General features: G+C 43.7%; 1 protein-coding gene across 1 annotated transcript in view; it reads left to right on the top strand.

Annotated features, from left to right (window-relative positions):
- LOC126419743 (bifunctional heparan sulfate N-deacetylase/N-sulfotransferase) overlaps positions 1-17,135 on the top strand; it is a 105,086-nt gene that overhangs the window by 51,625 nt on the left and 36,326 nt on the right. The window lies entirely within an intron of this gene.

Genomic DNA, 17,135 nt, shown 5'->3' with positions numbered 1-17,135 from the left:
AGCAGCAGTTAGACTTGTTTTGTCAATTCTTTACAAATTCGTTAGGAGCAATGGCCCTCCAGCTACTCCTGCCTACTCACCCATTGACCCCCCCCAGCTTTCCCACCATTCCAAAAAGCAAAGGAAGGTAGGGACACATACCAGCAACATCTGCAGCAGCATTTCAGGTAGAGGATCAGTCATTCTGGAAAGCCTTTTTCTTGTCATGGATTGTGCCTGAAATGTTTTACATGTTTAGAAAACTTTCCCCATTGAAAGATCCATCAGCATTATCATTTTCTGAAATGTAAGACTTGCTTAGTGCTTATTATCTTAAGCAAACCTGCGTGGTGGTTTCCCATATGTAGTTCCACCAATGGCAAAAGAAACTGGACCAGTCCTATCAAGCATGGGTAGCCAACTTCTGTGGGATCAGTAGAAAGTGTAAATTTGTGTTTGCCCACTGCCAGCACTCCTGTGCCAATTCTGTGATTCACAATATCATTGTTTGTTCTGCCCTGGACAGACCGGTCCATCAGGAGGCATTGTGTTTAGAAGATCCAATGGTTGGTTTTAGCTGTAGCTAAGGTTTTCGAAGTGTCAGAAGTTGCATCTGAACAGTTTGGTGATGTCACAGACATTACATCCACACTCTTGTTGCCACAACATTGGCAGCATTCCCTGATGCCCTCAATTTGTTCCTTAATTAATTTGGGTCACAATAGATTGTCGCTGTTTTCGACTCCACTTTTCCGTCATGTCGTGACTGTTTCCGTGTACACTCTCTGTGCTGTTACCTGCATACACACACTGTGTGTGATGCTTGTGACAGACAAGGCCATACGTCCAAGTCGTAGTTCCCTGTGTAGCCGGGCCTCAGACACAGACATGGGGTTCATGCAAGTGCGTAGTTTTATGCCTGTCCATGACCAAGAGCTTGACACCCGCAGCAAGATTTACATTTATGCTGTTGATTCAGCAACAAGCTAACTATTTACAGGTCAACATTGGGTCCTCTGTGTTCCTTGTGAAACTGGAAACATATCATAGTCTCGGTCGACCTGCTCTCTCGTCCGCAAATTGTCATTCGGTCAGTTATGGAAACCAGCCCATTCCTGTTCAAGGAGAGTTTACGATTGATGTCAACCATCAAGTACCCTGAGGGGTATTATGTTTATGGATGTAGACAGTACTATGTCGGAGAACATTTTTGGTTTTGATGCATTCTCGGTTTCTTTATTTCAAATTCAAGATGTGATCCATCTCGTTTCTGCTATTCTGTTCCAGGAACTGGGTGACAGCTGCTGTGAGTTTGGTCTCCTGTTTACACCAGGTTTGGGGGCAGCAAAGGATTTTGAGACACACATCACCCTCAAACCAATGGCAATATCTAAATTTCGTCATGATCAGCTCCTTCCTGAGATCGGCAGTCGAGGAGGGACTTGATGGGTTGCAGGGCACATACATCATTGTTCCCTCTAGCCAATGAGCTGTGCCATTAGTTGTCATTTACAAATCTTCAGGGACTCTTCATTTGTGTGGAGATTTCAGATCCACATTGAAACTCGTTTGGCAGGATATTCTTATCCAATTATGCGGACTGATGAAATCCTCGCAAAACTGGCATGTGGCAAATGTTTTTAAAAAATTGGTATGGTGGAGGAATATCTACAGCTTCATCTGGAATCCTCATGCTGACAGATTATAGATATCAACACCCCCAACAGATGACCTCAGAAGTTAAATCCCATAGTGCTCAGAGCCATCAACATCCCCATTCAAGATATATTGTTACAGGCACTTGCCTTTTGGCATCACAAGCACCCACCCTATCTACATCTACATCTACAACTACATCCATACTCTGCAAACCATCTTGAGGTTCATGGCTTCTAATTATAATCTATCGTAGATCCCTCAAACAAAAAATCATTTCCAGTTCTTGGAAAAGAAAGCACATGGCACATCCTTCTACAAGAATGATAGCAGGAGTCATCCACAAAACTACCTTCCAAGATCCTTGACATCCATTTGTTGTAGAATCTTAGACATAATGAGGTATCTTGAACAGAATGACCTCCTCAGTGCCAACCAGCATGGGTTTCGAAAACATCATCATGTGAAATAATACTTGCACTTTTCTCACAAGATATACTGGAAGTTTTGTACCAAGGCAAACAGATAAATGCTGTATTTCTTGATTTCTGAAAAGCACCACACCTACACTTTCTATCAAAACTACGATCATATGGGGCATCAAGTAAAATTTGTGACTGGATTGAGGACTTTCTGGTAGGGAGGATGCAACATGTTATCTTGGATAGAGAGTCATTGTTAGATGTAGAAATAACCGGGTGTGCCCCAGGGAGGTGTATTGGGACCCTTGCTGTTCAGGCTGTGGTTTGATGATCTTGCAGACACTATTAATAGGGAAATCAGGATTTTTGCAGATTATGCAGTTATCTATAATGAAATACTATCTGAAAGATGCTGCATAAATATTCAGTCGATTATGATAATATTTCAAAGTGGTGCAAAGATTGGCAACTTGCTTGAAATGTTCAGAAATGTAGCATTGTGCACTTCACAAAATGAAAAAAAAGTAGTATTCTATGACCATAATATCAATAAGCCACTGTTGACATCAGCCAACTCATATGAACACCTGGGTGTAACACTTTGTGGGGATATGAAATGGAATGAACACATAAGTTCAGTCGTGGGTATCTACGATAGATTGTAGTTAGAAGAGGAGCCACAAATTCGGCATAGAATCTGATAGGGATTCCATGACACTGGAGCTTTGTTCACTTTTAATGATTTAGCTGTTTCTCAACACCACTGACACTAATACATATTTCATTATCTTTTCAGCAGTACAAGGGGTTTTTCCTTTGTAAAGGAACATAGGGAAATAGAGAAACAGAGTTGAGCATCTCAGCTTTTTCTTTGCTACCCTCAGTTTCAGTTCTTGTCTCATTCACTACAGGCTGGACACTAACTTTGGTGCTTCTAAAAGCCTTTACATGTCACCAGAATTTCTTTGGGTTTTATGAAATCTCATATGACAATATTGTACTATGTTAGTCATTGAAAGCACCTCACATTGCCCTCTTGACAGCCAAACACGTTTAATTTAGCATCTCTCTGTGTCTATAGCCCTATGCTTTCTTTTACACCTGTTATGCAGTAATCTTTGTTTCTTTAAAGTTTCTTTTAAGTGACTGTATACCATGGAGATTCCTTCCCATTATAAACTGTTCTATTGGGTGCATATCTATCTAGTGCATGGTCAACTATTCTTTTAAACTTTGGCCATAGTTCCTCTACATGTTCCTGGCCTGTGTTGAAAATTTCAAGTTCCTCACTGAGATATGTCACTACTGACTTTCATCTAGTTTGCTGAACTTATGTATCTGTCTGCTTGTTTTAATTGTCCTTTGTACTTTGGAACTGTTGTTGCCACAACCACATCATGATCACTGAAACCAATTTTGATGTGGAACTCCTCAAGGAGGTCAGGTGTAGTTGTTGTCATTACATTCAATTTATTTACTTCATGAGTGGGATTCCTAACTATCTGTTCTATGTAGTTTTCAGAAAAGGCATTTAGTAATGTTTCACAGGATGTCTTATCATGCCCATCACTAAGAAAACTGTAATTTTCCCAGTTAATTGTTGGATGATTGAAGTCTCTACTGATGATTACAGTAGGGTTAGGGAACCTGTGTACACATGAACTGATGTTTTCTCTAAAGTTTTTTGTTACATCAGGATATGAGTCTGGTGCCGAAAGAAGGATCCACACCTGATACTGAGTCTTGCTCGAACAATCTCACATGCAGCTTGAATTTCTATCCTGGTGGGTTTGAGTTTTTTGTCTACTGCAACAAATTCACCACCTACATTACCGATTTGCCTATCCTTTTGATATACACTTAAATTTTCCCCAAAAATCTCACTGCAACCAATTTCAGATTCAACCCACTCTCTGTCCCTAGTATTATGTGAGATCCACTGCTTTTCATGAGTGCTTCAAACTCTGGCACTCTGTTGTGAATGCTTGACCACCGTACCATTGGGATTTTAATGCTTTCACCTGTGGGAGGCATTTCTTTAGATCTTAAGCTGATACTTCTGGGTTTCATACAGCTATCATTATCTGGATCAGCTGGAGAGTCACCTAATGTAAAAAATTCTTGTGTGCACTCCACACCGGGTAGCAGCCTCTGATTTGTAGTGCACACCTGACCAATTTAGTAGGACCCTACAGTTCTCAATCCTATGGTGCAAGTCCAGGAAGTCACAGCCTAGCTTGTCACTGAACCTTCATAGTCTCTGCTTCAGTCCTTCTACTTGACACAGAGCAAAGGGCCATGATCAGTTCTGGGGACCATGCTGCAAATTGTGAGCTTCATTGAAACTGCATGTGCAAGGCTTGTCTTCTTGAACATGTATGCCAGTCACTGGAATGACCAAAGTATGAGCTCAGATCTCAGATTCCAGGCATCATTTGTTCCAACATGCGCTACAATCTGCAGTTGGGTACACCCAGTTCCCTCTCTTCAACATGTTAAATGAGGCCCCCAGGCATACACTCTGAGTGCACCTGGTGTCCTTTCCTGCTTCTTCCTGCCTTTTGCTAAGGGATACCATCATTCGCCATATGTTTGAACTGCTGATGATTAATGGGCCCCTACTCCTTTGCGCTTGCTTCCTCCTGACACTGGACAAAACAGGTTTCCCCCAACAGGTGAAGTAAGTTCCAATGGCTCAGTTTTGGTTTCAACGAAAGACAGCATATCAAACTATTTGGTTAGGGGGACCAGTACAACACCCCGAGTCCTCCCTGGTCTCCATTCACCCTGTACAGGATGCCAAGATCTACCACTGACACACCATTTGCAGTCAAGTGGATGAATAATGATGGATCCTCTACTACCTGCAGAGGAGACAGGATGCACAGGAGAGGATAGTACTTGAAGCGGAGTCTGCGCAGAATACTACGGCTGGTAGTTGCACAGACAGCACGGCACACATGGGGAGAGTGGTAGTGCGCCGTGGGCAGGCACTGTAGGGGAAGTGCCAAGTGCCAAGGGGGAAGTGCCATTCTAAACTGCAGCCTGCACTAACATTTTTTGTAAATGTTAACTAAGGCCCTTGTGTGATGACCATTCAAAAAGATCTGTCACCTCCACTTTGGTTAGTACCTAAAAAGAATTCTGCTCAAAATGCAGTGATTTCTTTCTACCTGGCTTGTTAACCATTTGTAACTTTTAGAGAAGCATCATGAGTGGCGAGTTTTGAGTAAAGGCTACATATTTCTCTTCTTACCATATTAAAATTTGCTTCTTTTGCCAAAACACATCAGCATTTATGCATTCTTACCTTGCTAACATGTTGCGCAGACACGACTGTGAGAGAATTCTGAAAAAGTGCTTTATTAAGTGAGGAACTGAAGAAAAGTAAGGTCTGTATCTTAGAAAAAACACATCCTTGGTACAAACTGAACATGAAGTGTCTTCACTTATGTTCCAAAACCCATAGTATTTCTCATTTCACCAGCTATTGATAGCCCTTAAACATTACATTATCTCATCAAAAAGTCTGTAGTTAGTGGAATAACATGGCAGATCATGAAGTTTTGCATAATAACCATATGGGGAAAATATTCCTTTCTTTTCGTGCTATCATTTGCCAAAATCTCATTTTGATATCTTAAACCATTTATGAAATATGAGACATGTTGTGGATATTTCACTCTGGCTTTATGGCTAGCAAGGCGTTATCAAAAATGAGTGTTCTACATCAGATCAATTTGAGTGACTGATGGAGACCTCCACCCAAGTCTAAAGAAAAATTCAATATGTTAGCTAATTTTCATAAGCAGTAACATATTATGTAATATGCACCAAATGCAAAATCATAGCGGCCCCTATTTTTCATTGCAGGCTTTTTCAAATTTTGTGCAGTGCCTTATTTCCATGTAAATATCATAATAACTATGACCCTTAACGAAATGATGGGCACATCGTCATGAACCTGTCATACACTCCTGGAAATTGAAATAAGAACACCGTGAATTCATTGTCCCAGGAAGGGGAAACTTTCTTGACACATTCCTGGGGTCAGATACATCACATGATCACACTGACAGAACCACAGGCACATAGACACAGGCAACAGAGCATGTACAATGTCGGCACTAGTACAGTGTATATCCACCTTTCGCAGCAATGCAGGCTGCTATTCTCCCATGGAGACGATCGTAGAGATGCTGGATGTAGTCCTGTGGAACGGCTTGCCATGCCATTTCCACCTGGCGCCTCAGTTGGACCAGCGTTCGTGCTGGACATGCAGACAGCGTGAGACGACGCTTCATCCAGTCCCAAACATGCTCAATGGGGGACAGATCCGGAGATCTTGCTGGCCAGGGTAGTTGACTTACACCTTCTAGAGCACGTTGGGTGGCACGGGATACATGCGGACGTGCATTGTCCTGTTGGAACAGCAAGTTCCCTTGCCGGTCTAGGAATGGTAGAACGATGGGTTCGATGACGGTTTGGATGTACCGTGCACTATTCAGTGTCCCCTCGACGATCACCAGTGGTGTACGGCCAGTGTAGGAGATCGCTCCCCACACCATGATGCCGGGTGTTGGCCCTGTGTGCCTCGGTCGTATGCAGTCCTGATTGTGGCGCTCACCTGCACGGCGCCAAACACGCATACGACCAACATTGGCACCAAGGCAGAAGCGACTCTCATCGCTGAAGACGACACGTCTCCATTCGTCCCTCCATTCACGTCTGTCGCGACACCACTGGAGGCGGGCTGCATGATGTTGGGGCATGAGCGGAAGACGGCCTAACGGTGTGCGGGACCGTAGCCCAGCTTCATGGAGACAGTTGCGAATGGTCCTCGCCGATACCCCAGGAGCAACAGTGTCCCTAATTTGCTGGGAAGTGGCGGTGCGGTCCCCTACGGCACTGCGTAGGATCCTACAGTCTTGGCGTGCATCCGTGCGTTGCTGCGGTCCGGTCCCAGGTCGACGGGCACGTGCACCTTCCGCCGACCACTGGCGACAACATCGATGTACTGTGGAGACCTCAGGCCCCACGTGTTGAGTAATTCGGCGGTACGTCCACCCGGCCTCCCGCATGCCCACTATATGCCCTCGCTCAAAGTCCGTCAACTGCACATACGGTTCACGTCCACGCTGTCACGGCATGCTACCAGTGTTAAAGACTGCGATGGAGCTCCGTATGCCACGGCAAACTGGCTGACACTGACGGCGGCGGTGCACAAATGCTGCGCAGCTAGCGCCATTCGACGGCCAACACCGCGGTTCCTGGTGTGTCCGCTGTGCCGTGCGTGTGATCATTGCTTGTACAGCCCTCTCGCAGTGTCCGGAGCAAGTATGGTGGGTCTGACACACCGGTGTCAATGTGTTCTTTTTTCCATTTCCAGGAGTGTATAAAGCTACAAGTAAAGCAAAAATTAAATTTTTTAACCAAATAGTTTCTGTAAAAACATTTGAGAAAGATTGAAAGGCTTGTGCCTCGATTCTGTCATTCCCAACCAGCCGAAAGTTCACAGGCAGTGTAGGCCTCCCCCTCTGAACAAACCAATGAACTTGCCCATTACACTGGTCGAAAATTGGTCACTCTACATTGGCAACCGTATTCTGTGTGGACTCTACCTGTGGTACAGGTATCACACGTACACGACTCTCAGGAGCTCATCCAACACACCAATTTGCAGCAGCTGCCAACTGTTTGACAGTAGTCTGGGTGATTTCCAGCTACTTACAAACGTCAGCCAACTCGTCCCGTGTGTTTTAATAGCATTCACAGTGGGGCTGCGTTTTGGCTGGTGCAATGTATTACAAAGCAGTGAACAAATAACTCTAAATTAAGCCTGCTGATTATTTTTCAATCTGTTGAGCGAAGAACTTGCTAATTCCCTACAAGAACTGAAGCAAATACACAGAATGAGATTTCTATTAAGGCGAAACAAAAACCTGTGATAAAATTACTAGCTTCCTAAAATGTTTGATGTTAATTACAGATGTTAGCAAACTTGAAAACAGAGTTAATTTACAATAAATGCAGATAATATATAGGACCACTCCTCTTTAAGGTAAAAGTAGCTGTAACACAGTATGTTTATTTAGAATATCTGCTACAGTAACTAAATCGCAAATGCCAATTAACACTCGTAATGGTAACATATGAAAATATAGTTTTGTAAGCATCCAGAAATTGTTAAAAATAACCTATTTCTCATGTAATTGTATAATGAAATTAGAGAATGATTGTTTTGAATGAGGACAGATGCACTGTTCTCAAAAATTTGAAAAGAGCACAAGTAGGTTTAAGCCTATAATTGACAATAAAAGTATGATTCTATCATGGCACTCATGAATGTTCGAAATTTCACAATATATCACAATACACACAGGTATTTCTGCAGTCAGTGCAAAATTATGCACTGTTTTTCAGCAAGTCTTAGAGCAGTTATTAGGCAATGTCCCCTGTCGTGTAATCTTCTAGATGACATTATCGTCACCGGGTCCTCATGGCATGAAGAGCATGACAACCTTCGGAGTCTTTTCACTAAATACAAGAGGCAGGCCTTAAGTGCAACATGCAGAAGTCAAAGTTTTTTCAGGCAGAAGTAGAATATGTTGGCCATCTTCTGCCATCTTAGGCAGCAGCATCTAGTGGCTATTGCTAGCCTTCCTAAGTCATGGAATTTGAAAGAACTCCAACCATTTTTGGGAAGAATCAGTTACTATTCAAAATTTATTCCCAATGTGGCAGATGTCATTCATCCCATATACAACTTGTGGAAGAAAGGTGTTTCTTTTGTTTTGTCGGTGGACTGTGACAAGGTGTTGACTGACATCAAGTTGTTGCTAATGTCTTCCCCATGTCTCAGTACCTGCTGGTTCTTGCCACAGATGGATCCCAGTATGGAGTAGGTCAGTTTTGTCGCACAGTGAAGCTAATGGATCAACCTCTGCCGTATGTCTCAAAGATGTTGACAGCGGCTCAACGCAATTATTTGCAAATAGAAAAGGAAGCATTGGTGATCTTCATCAGGGGTAAAGCTGAAGTAGTCACCAAAAGCTTGGGATTTTATCCAAATTTGACATGGCAAGTAAACCAAGAACTATTTATACAAGGACTCCGTCGCAAAAGACTTCGTAGTCATATTAGCATTGGTGATCATCTGTGTGGCGTGTGAGTGCCACATTTTCCTTTATGGAAACAAATTCCATCTCATCACAAACCATGAATCGTTTGTGGCCCTTTCCCCATTCTCAGCTTTGTGACAGGACTGCACAGTGACTACAGTGATGGACTCTATTTTTGAATGCGTATCAGTACGAGATTCCTTACTGTCCCACTGCTTGTCATGCCAAGGCAGATGCACTGTCACACGTACCCATCGGTCCTGACCCAGAATTTGGCAAAATGGATGCTGCCAGAATGAGATTTTCACTCTGCAGCAGAGTGTGTGCTGATATAAAACTTCCTGACAGATTAAAACTGTGTGCCGGATTGAGAACTTTGCTGTACCAACTGAGCTACCCAAGCACAACTCACTACCCATGGATGCTGTGCATTTCTGTATCAATGATGGTGTGCGGCAGGATCCCAGTCACAGCCAAGTGTGCAGAGAAAGCCACTTGGTGAGATCCAGTGCTCCATCAGGTGTCTCATTTTGTGCTGCAGGGTTGGCCCAAATGGCTACAATCTTTTCCTTCTTTGTAATCAGCTTGCAGCTGTTGATGGAACACTTCTCTTTAGTATGGATTCCAATGAAATATGCAATTTCATTCTGACTGTCCTGTGGCCTCGAATTCTGACACTTCCCCACTGTGGGCACTGGGGCATAGCCTGCATCAAAATGCTGGCATGGCATTTTGTCTACTGGCCCAGCACCGATTCAGTGATTGAGATGCTTCGGTGTGCCGAGCTTCGGACAGGCCCCTCAAAAACTTTTGCTCTGTGGCCCACCTCTGATCAAATGTGGGACTGCATACACATCAATTTTGCTGTCCTTTCTATCATTCCATCTGGTTAGTAATGGGGATGTACTTTCTAATTACCTGTAAGTCGTGCACATTTACTCCACCATGGCAGATACTACCGTGTGGGCTCTAATGCAGATTTTTGCAATCAAAGGATTGCCACTGACAATAATGGTACACAGTTTGCCTCCGCACTGTTCCATGATTTCTGCGCCCAGAAAGGTATTACTCACCTCACATACACCCCATTCCACAGTCTATCAAATGGCAAGGTGAAACATAACAGTGTGTGCATTTAAGACACATTTGACTCACTTGCCGACATAGCATTGCCTCCCTTCCTGAGTATCTACACAACCTCTGTGCTGAATGCCTGCAGCCCAGTGGAGGTTCTGCCCAGATGACAACCCTGGATGCTGCTAACCTGCTCCATCCTGTGCCACAGCTGTGCCCTTCATAATATGCTGTGGGCAATCCAGCCAGTGGCCAGAATGAGTGCCAGCTATAGTTCACGAGATGCATAACTGACAAATATTCAGTGTGAATGCTGGTGAGGCATATTTCTCCCACAGTTCAAATCAACTATGCCTTCAGAGGGGTAACGACCTGCCACAACTGCAATGGACACCGTCGAAGACCTGCCTGCAGATGTCGCCATCTCGCACAGGCTGGATACCACGGAGGCTCCTTCCTCAGATGTACCGGTTGTAATGGTGGCTGCCCAGACATTGGGCATTCATCGAGGCAAAGGGTGGACATTTCCTTGGCATTGCTGTCTCTGTCTCTTGCCACCACGTGGTCCATAGAGGCATCACATGTGAGATAATTGCACAGCTGGCACACCATCGTCCTGGCCACTTCCGTTGGCACACCTTTTCGGCTGGAGACAGCTGGCCATCAATCCCTTTGAGGGCGACACCTCTTCAGATGACACCATTGCAATGCAGCAGCATTTGCTTAACTGCTGTCACTGCTGTCAAAATTTGTTGTGACACCTATGACAACCGTCCATCAGCAGTGATTCAGTTAGCATAGTCCTGTTTTGTGGTTTTGTTCACTAATGCCCTTGGCACCTGCTCCGTAGAAGTGGGAAGGGATGTGGTGGTGTGCCCGTGCAGTCTGGCATCGCAGTATTTGTATCCGGCACGAGTGGCGGCCAGGTGAAGCTCCTGTCACTGTTGTCCATTGCCAGTGCCTCGGCCAGGAAATACCGGGTGATCAAAAAATCAGTATAAATTTGAAAACTTAATAAATCATGGAATAATGTAGATTGAGAGGTAAAAATTAACACACATGCTTGGAATGACATGGGGTTTTATTAGAACCAAAAAAAGACACCTCATATTGCTAGACATTCCTTTGGAACTACTGACGGCCTTGGGAGAGCCAGTCCTGACAAAACTCTACCATCTGGTGAGCAAGATGTATGAAACAGGCGAAATACCCTCGGACTTCAAGAAGAATATAATAATTCCAATCCCAAAGATAGCAGGTGTTGACAGATGTGAGAATTACCGAACAATCAGTTTAATAAGTCACAGCTGCAAAATACTAACACGAATTCTTTACAGACGAATGGAAAAACTAGTAGAAGCCGACCTCGGGGAAGATCAGTTTGGATTCTGTAGAAATACTGGAACACGTGAGGCAATACTGACCTTACGACTTATCTTAGAAGAAAGATTAAGGAAAGGCAAACCTACGTTTCTAGCATTTGTAGACTTAGAGAAAGCTTTTGACAATGTTGACTGGAATACTCTCTTTCAAATTCTAAAGGTGGCAGGGGTAAAATACAGGGAGTGAAAGGCTATTTACAATTTGTACAGAAACCAGATGGCAGTTATAAGAGTCGAGGGACATGAAAGGGAAGCAGTGGTTGGGAAGGGAGTAAGACAGGGTTGTAGCCTCTCCCCAATGTTATTCAATCTGTATATTGAGCAAGCAGTAAAGGAAGCAAAAGAAAAATTTGGAGTAGGTATTAAAATCCATGGAGAAGAAAAAAAACTTTGAGGTTTGCTGATGACATTGTAATTCTGTCAGAGACAGCAAAGGACTTGGAAGAGCAGTTGAATGGAATGGATGGTGTCTTGAAGGGAGGATATAAGATGAACATCAACAAAAGCAAAACGAGGATAATGGAATGTAGTCGAATTAAGTCGGGTGATGTTGAGGGTATTAGATTAGGAAATGAGACACTTAAAGTAGTAAAGGAGTTTTGCTATTTGGGGAGCAAAATAACTGATGATGGTCGAAATAGAGAGGATATAAAATGTAGACTGGCAATGGCAAGGAAAGCGTTTCTGAAGAAGAGAAATTTGTTAACATCGAGTATAGATTTAAGTGTCAGGAAGTCATTTCTGAAAGTATTTGTATGGAGTGTAGCCATGTATGGAAGTGAAACATGGGCAGTAAATAGTTTGGACAAGAAGAGAATAGAAGCTTTCGAAATGTGGTGCTACACAAGAATGCTGAAGATTAGATGGGTAGATCACATAACTAATGAGGAGGTACTGAATAGGATTGGGGAGAAGAGGAGTTTGTGGCACAACTTGACCAGAAGAAGGGATCGGTTGGTAGGGCATGTTCTGAGGCATCAAGGGATCACCGATTTAGTATTGGAGGGCAGTGTGGAGGGTAGGGGGAGACCAAGAGATGAATACACTAAGCAGATTCAGAAGGATGTAGGTTGCAGTAGGTACTGGGAGATGAAGAAGCTTGCACAGGATAGAGTAGCATGGAGAGCTGCATCAAACCAGTCTCAGGACTGAAGACCACAACAACAACAACAACCCTTTTAATTTGTTCTTAAAAGTTTGATAAAAGTCACAAGTATTATTTTTTACAAAGTTTTTGTCTATTTCCAAAAGTTTCTACTTTTCCAACTGTAGTGATCCTGCTTGTTCATTATTGCAGACAATGAAAACATCCTTGGGGATGCTACAACAAAAATTTTTATTTTTACATAACTTGCTATTAAAAACTATCAAAAGTGAAGTAAAAAAGTCTGAGAGTAGTGTCCAATTCCAAAGAGTAAACATTCTGTCAACAGTGCCCAATCCAAACATGTGAACTATTCTTTCTGCAGTGATTCCCACACAGCCACATCCCCTCCCCTCCTCTCTTCTCCCCTCCCCAATAGAGCAGAGCTCCCGGAATGTATGGGTATTCGTGTTGCACACATCAGCCGGTCCTGGTGCAAACTACTGGCTTTTCTGGCATTTCTTCTGGGTCTGCTTGCCGTGTTGAGTGTTTCATTTGCTCCATGTGCTCTCCTCCTTCTGTCTGTTCTGCAGTTGTGAGTGTAGTTTCTCCTTGCTTTTCATTGTCTGATACCAGTATACATTCCAGCTTCACCCTCTCTAGGGACACTGTCTGTTGTTTGCCATTGCATTGTATCTGCATCATATGTTTGCCATGTGTTATGACTCTGTATGTCTCTGCACATGGTGGTGGCAGAGGAGGACCTACTGCATCTGTCCTCAGCATTACATGTGAGCATGTGCTGAGTTCCCAGTGCATAAAAAACTTTTGTTCACCATGTCATGTTGCTGATGGCAGTTGGAGTTTTGAAATGTGGCTTTGTACTCGTTGCAGAAACTATGGCAGATTGTGGCATGTCTGTTCCGATAGTGTCAAACAAAATTCTGACAGCAGACGTAGGATCTATCCATATATCATCTCTGCTGTTGACACTCATATCTTGTTTATTTATGGTGCGGAGGCCTAACAGTACTAGTGGCAGTGCAGAGGTCCACTTGTCTTCGTGACACATGATAGCAGCTTTCAATGTCCTCTGCCAGTTTTCCACCATCCCATTACTCGCTGGATGGTAGCTGGTTGTATGATGATGGCAGGACCTACAAACTTAGCCAGCTCTAGGAACAGTGTTGATTCAAACTGTCACCCCTTGTCTGTGGTAACTTGTGATGGGTTGCCAATACTTGCTATCCACGATGCTGAGAAAACTTTTGCTGCTGTCTCCATCGAGATGTGAGTGATGGGTACTGCCTCTACCTGTCAACTGTAACAGTCAGTTGCTAACAGCAATTATTGGCACCCTTCTGACTCTGGCATCAGTCCTACAATACCCAAGTGAACATGGGAGAAGCAGTCTGTTGTTTCTGGAAATTCTCCCACTTTCTTGTTGATGTGCATGCCCACTTTGCGTCATTGACATGATTTTGCCCACCTGCAGCAATCCTTATTTATGCCGGGCCATACAAACTGCTCTGTCAGCAGCCTAATGCTTGTGTTTGCACTAGGATGAGCCAAACCACAAATTCCATCAAAAACAGCTGTTCATCATTGTTCTGGTATGATAAGTCTGGGTTTGTCTTGTGACTTATCACACAAGGTATTTCCCTTAGCCCCTGCTGGCTGTATCTGTTTAAATTGCAGTAGTCCTGTCAATTCACGATGTAAACATTCTTTTAGGAGTTAGCCGAGCATTGGTGCCCTGTGCTGTGGTCAGCTGCCTGTAATCTGCCATATAGGAGATGGCTCTGACCCATGAAAAAAAAACAGCCACCACATCTTTGGCCCCGTTTATGTGCCTAATATCTGCACTGAACTGCCCAATAAATTCAAGTTGCCAAAATTGTATTGGGGATAGTTGTCCTTATGTGTGCTGAAGGCAAAAGTTACAGGTTTTTGATCCGTGCATATGAAGAATGGTCCTGCTCCAGTGTATGGGCAGAAGTGCCGCACTGCTTGATATGCAGCCAATAGATCGCAATAAAAAGTGCTCCATTTGACTTGGGATGCTGTGAGCTTGTGGGAGAAAAAATTCAAGGGCTGCCAACAATCATCAACATTGATGAAGGGCGGCACCAATTGCCTGCTGGCTGGTGTCTATGACTACTACTAAAGGTGTGTTATGTACAGGATGGGCTAACAAAATTGCCTTCTGCAAGCTAGCTTTTACCTGGTTGAAAGCTCACTGCTATCCAGTGCAGTGGCAGCTCACCTGCAGCATGCTCATCTGCTAGAGCTGCTGTCAGTGGTGCTTGTACCTCAGATGCTCCTGGTACGTGCTACTGGTAGAAATTTATGACTCCTCGGAATCTTCTTAGCTGAAGAAAGTATGTCGGGTGGGGATATCCTTTATGATTTCAATCTTGTCTTCCAAAGATCAGATGTCAGATGCTGAAATGAAGTAGCTGAGGAAATTTACGTGCATCTGATCCAGAGTACACTTTGCTTCATTGACCACTATACCATAGTTCTGTATTTGGTCAAAGACTGCTTTGAGGTGTTCTTTATGCTCTGTAGTCATTCTGGAAAATATCAAGATGTCGTCCAGGTATGCAAGTCAAAAATTCAGCCGTCTAAGGACTTTGTCCACAAAACATTGCCATGCCTGTGCAGCACTTCTTAACCGGAAGGGCATTTGTAAAAACTCGAACAATCCAAATGGAGTTACCACAGCACTCTTCAGTATGTCTTCATTCACCACTGGTATTTGGTCATATGCCTTCTTGCAATTGATTATGCTGAATATTGTGGATCCCACTAGTACGTTTGTGAAGTCTTTAATATTTGGAAGCAGATATCAGTCTGGGACTGTTCGTTTGTTCAGGGCCCAGTATTCCCCACAGGGCCTCCAAATGTCATCTTTCTTCTTTACCAGATGTAGTGGGGACACCCACAGGCTATCTGACCTGCAGATGATGCCTGTTTGTTGCACAGTTTTGAACCCCGCCTTTGCTGCTGCATAACAATTGGGAGTTAGTCATCTCGGCCATTGTGAGACTCGTTGTCCTGGTGTGGTCTTAACGTGGTGTACTGGCAACACTGCATTTACTTGTTACGGCTACCCAAGGTGCTCAAAGCACTTCAGCCCAGAGGTCCTGTGATGACCTCACTGTTCATTTTTATCTGTGCTGCATTGAGGTTCATGTCTATCCTCTGTTAACAAATAAAATCTGCTCCCAGGATAGGCTATGAGACATCTGACAGCATGAAATTCTGCATGAATTTTTCCTAAATCCGAGATCCACTTCTATTTTGTGATGTACGTATATTGCCATGAGCAAACTGTTTGCAGCCATGAGCTTAGTAGGTTTGGCTGGATGTTCTTTTTTCTGTGCATACTTTTAATGTCCTAACATCAGAGCCTGAATTGACGAGATAGTAGTGAGTCACCTTAACGTCTCTTACATACAATCTGCATGACAATGTTAGTAGACTGGCTTGGTTACTCACTAGGGGTTCTGTTAAGTCACTGACTGTCTTAGTATGGTGCTTTTGTTGAGCGCTGTGGTGTGCAGCACCTATTGGCAACTGCTGGTGCCATTTGAATATAAACTGAACACGGAGAAGGACACTTCCTGGCTTGCTCCCTAAAATACCGATGATAACAACATGTTGAATCTTTCCTCTTCTTAAAATATTGCTGATTCTTACATCCACTGTCTTGTTGGTGTATACCCTGTGTATCTTCTACCAGTGCCACTACCTGTTTCTGCAATGCTTCTATCTGCTCTTTCAAGTGTTCGTACTGACTGTTAACATCTGTGTGTCACTCTTTTCATATAGCCACAGTCTCTTACATGTTGCTTTCCTCATGCAGTTTAATTGCACTCAGTGTGTTTGTCTTGTCTAACATTACGTACAATTTGTCTGCAACCAGAGTTATCGTGTTGGTGTCAGTACTGCTGTGCCCGCATCTCGTGGTCGTGCGGTAACGTTCTCGCTTCCCACGCCCGGGTTCCCGGGTTCGATTCCCGGCGGGGTCAGGGATTTTCTCTGCCTCGTGATGGCTGGGTGTTGTGTGCTGTCCTTAGGTTAGTTAGGTTTAAGTAGTTCTAAGTTCTAGGGGACTGATGACCATAGATGTTAAGTCCCATAGTGCTCAGAGCCATTTGAATCAGTACTGCTGTAGGTAACAACAGCTGCTTGCGCCATAACTGGCAGCTGTTCTATCCATACGTGACATAGCATGGCATCTGATAACTCCTCTTCACTGATGATATTTCATAAATGTTGGCAGAATTCTGCTAGTGTTCTGTTGCCTATCTGGTTTCTGTGCAATAATTGCTCCACTGACTTACACAACCAATCAATTAGCATTTTCCTTAGCTGTGTATACTGTTGTTTTTGGTAGTGATTTCGATAT

Source organism: Schistocerca serialis, chromosome 9, assembly GCF_023864345.2.
Source record: "Schistocerca serialis cubense isolate TAMUIC-IGC-003099 chromosome 9, iqSchSeri2.2, whole genome shotgun sequence".
Lineage (NCBI taxonomy): Eukaryota > Metazoa > Arthropoda > Insecta > Orthoptera > Acrididae > Schistocerca > Schistocerca serialis.
This window is presented reverse-complemented; position numbering and strand designations above follow the sequence as displayed.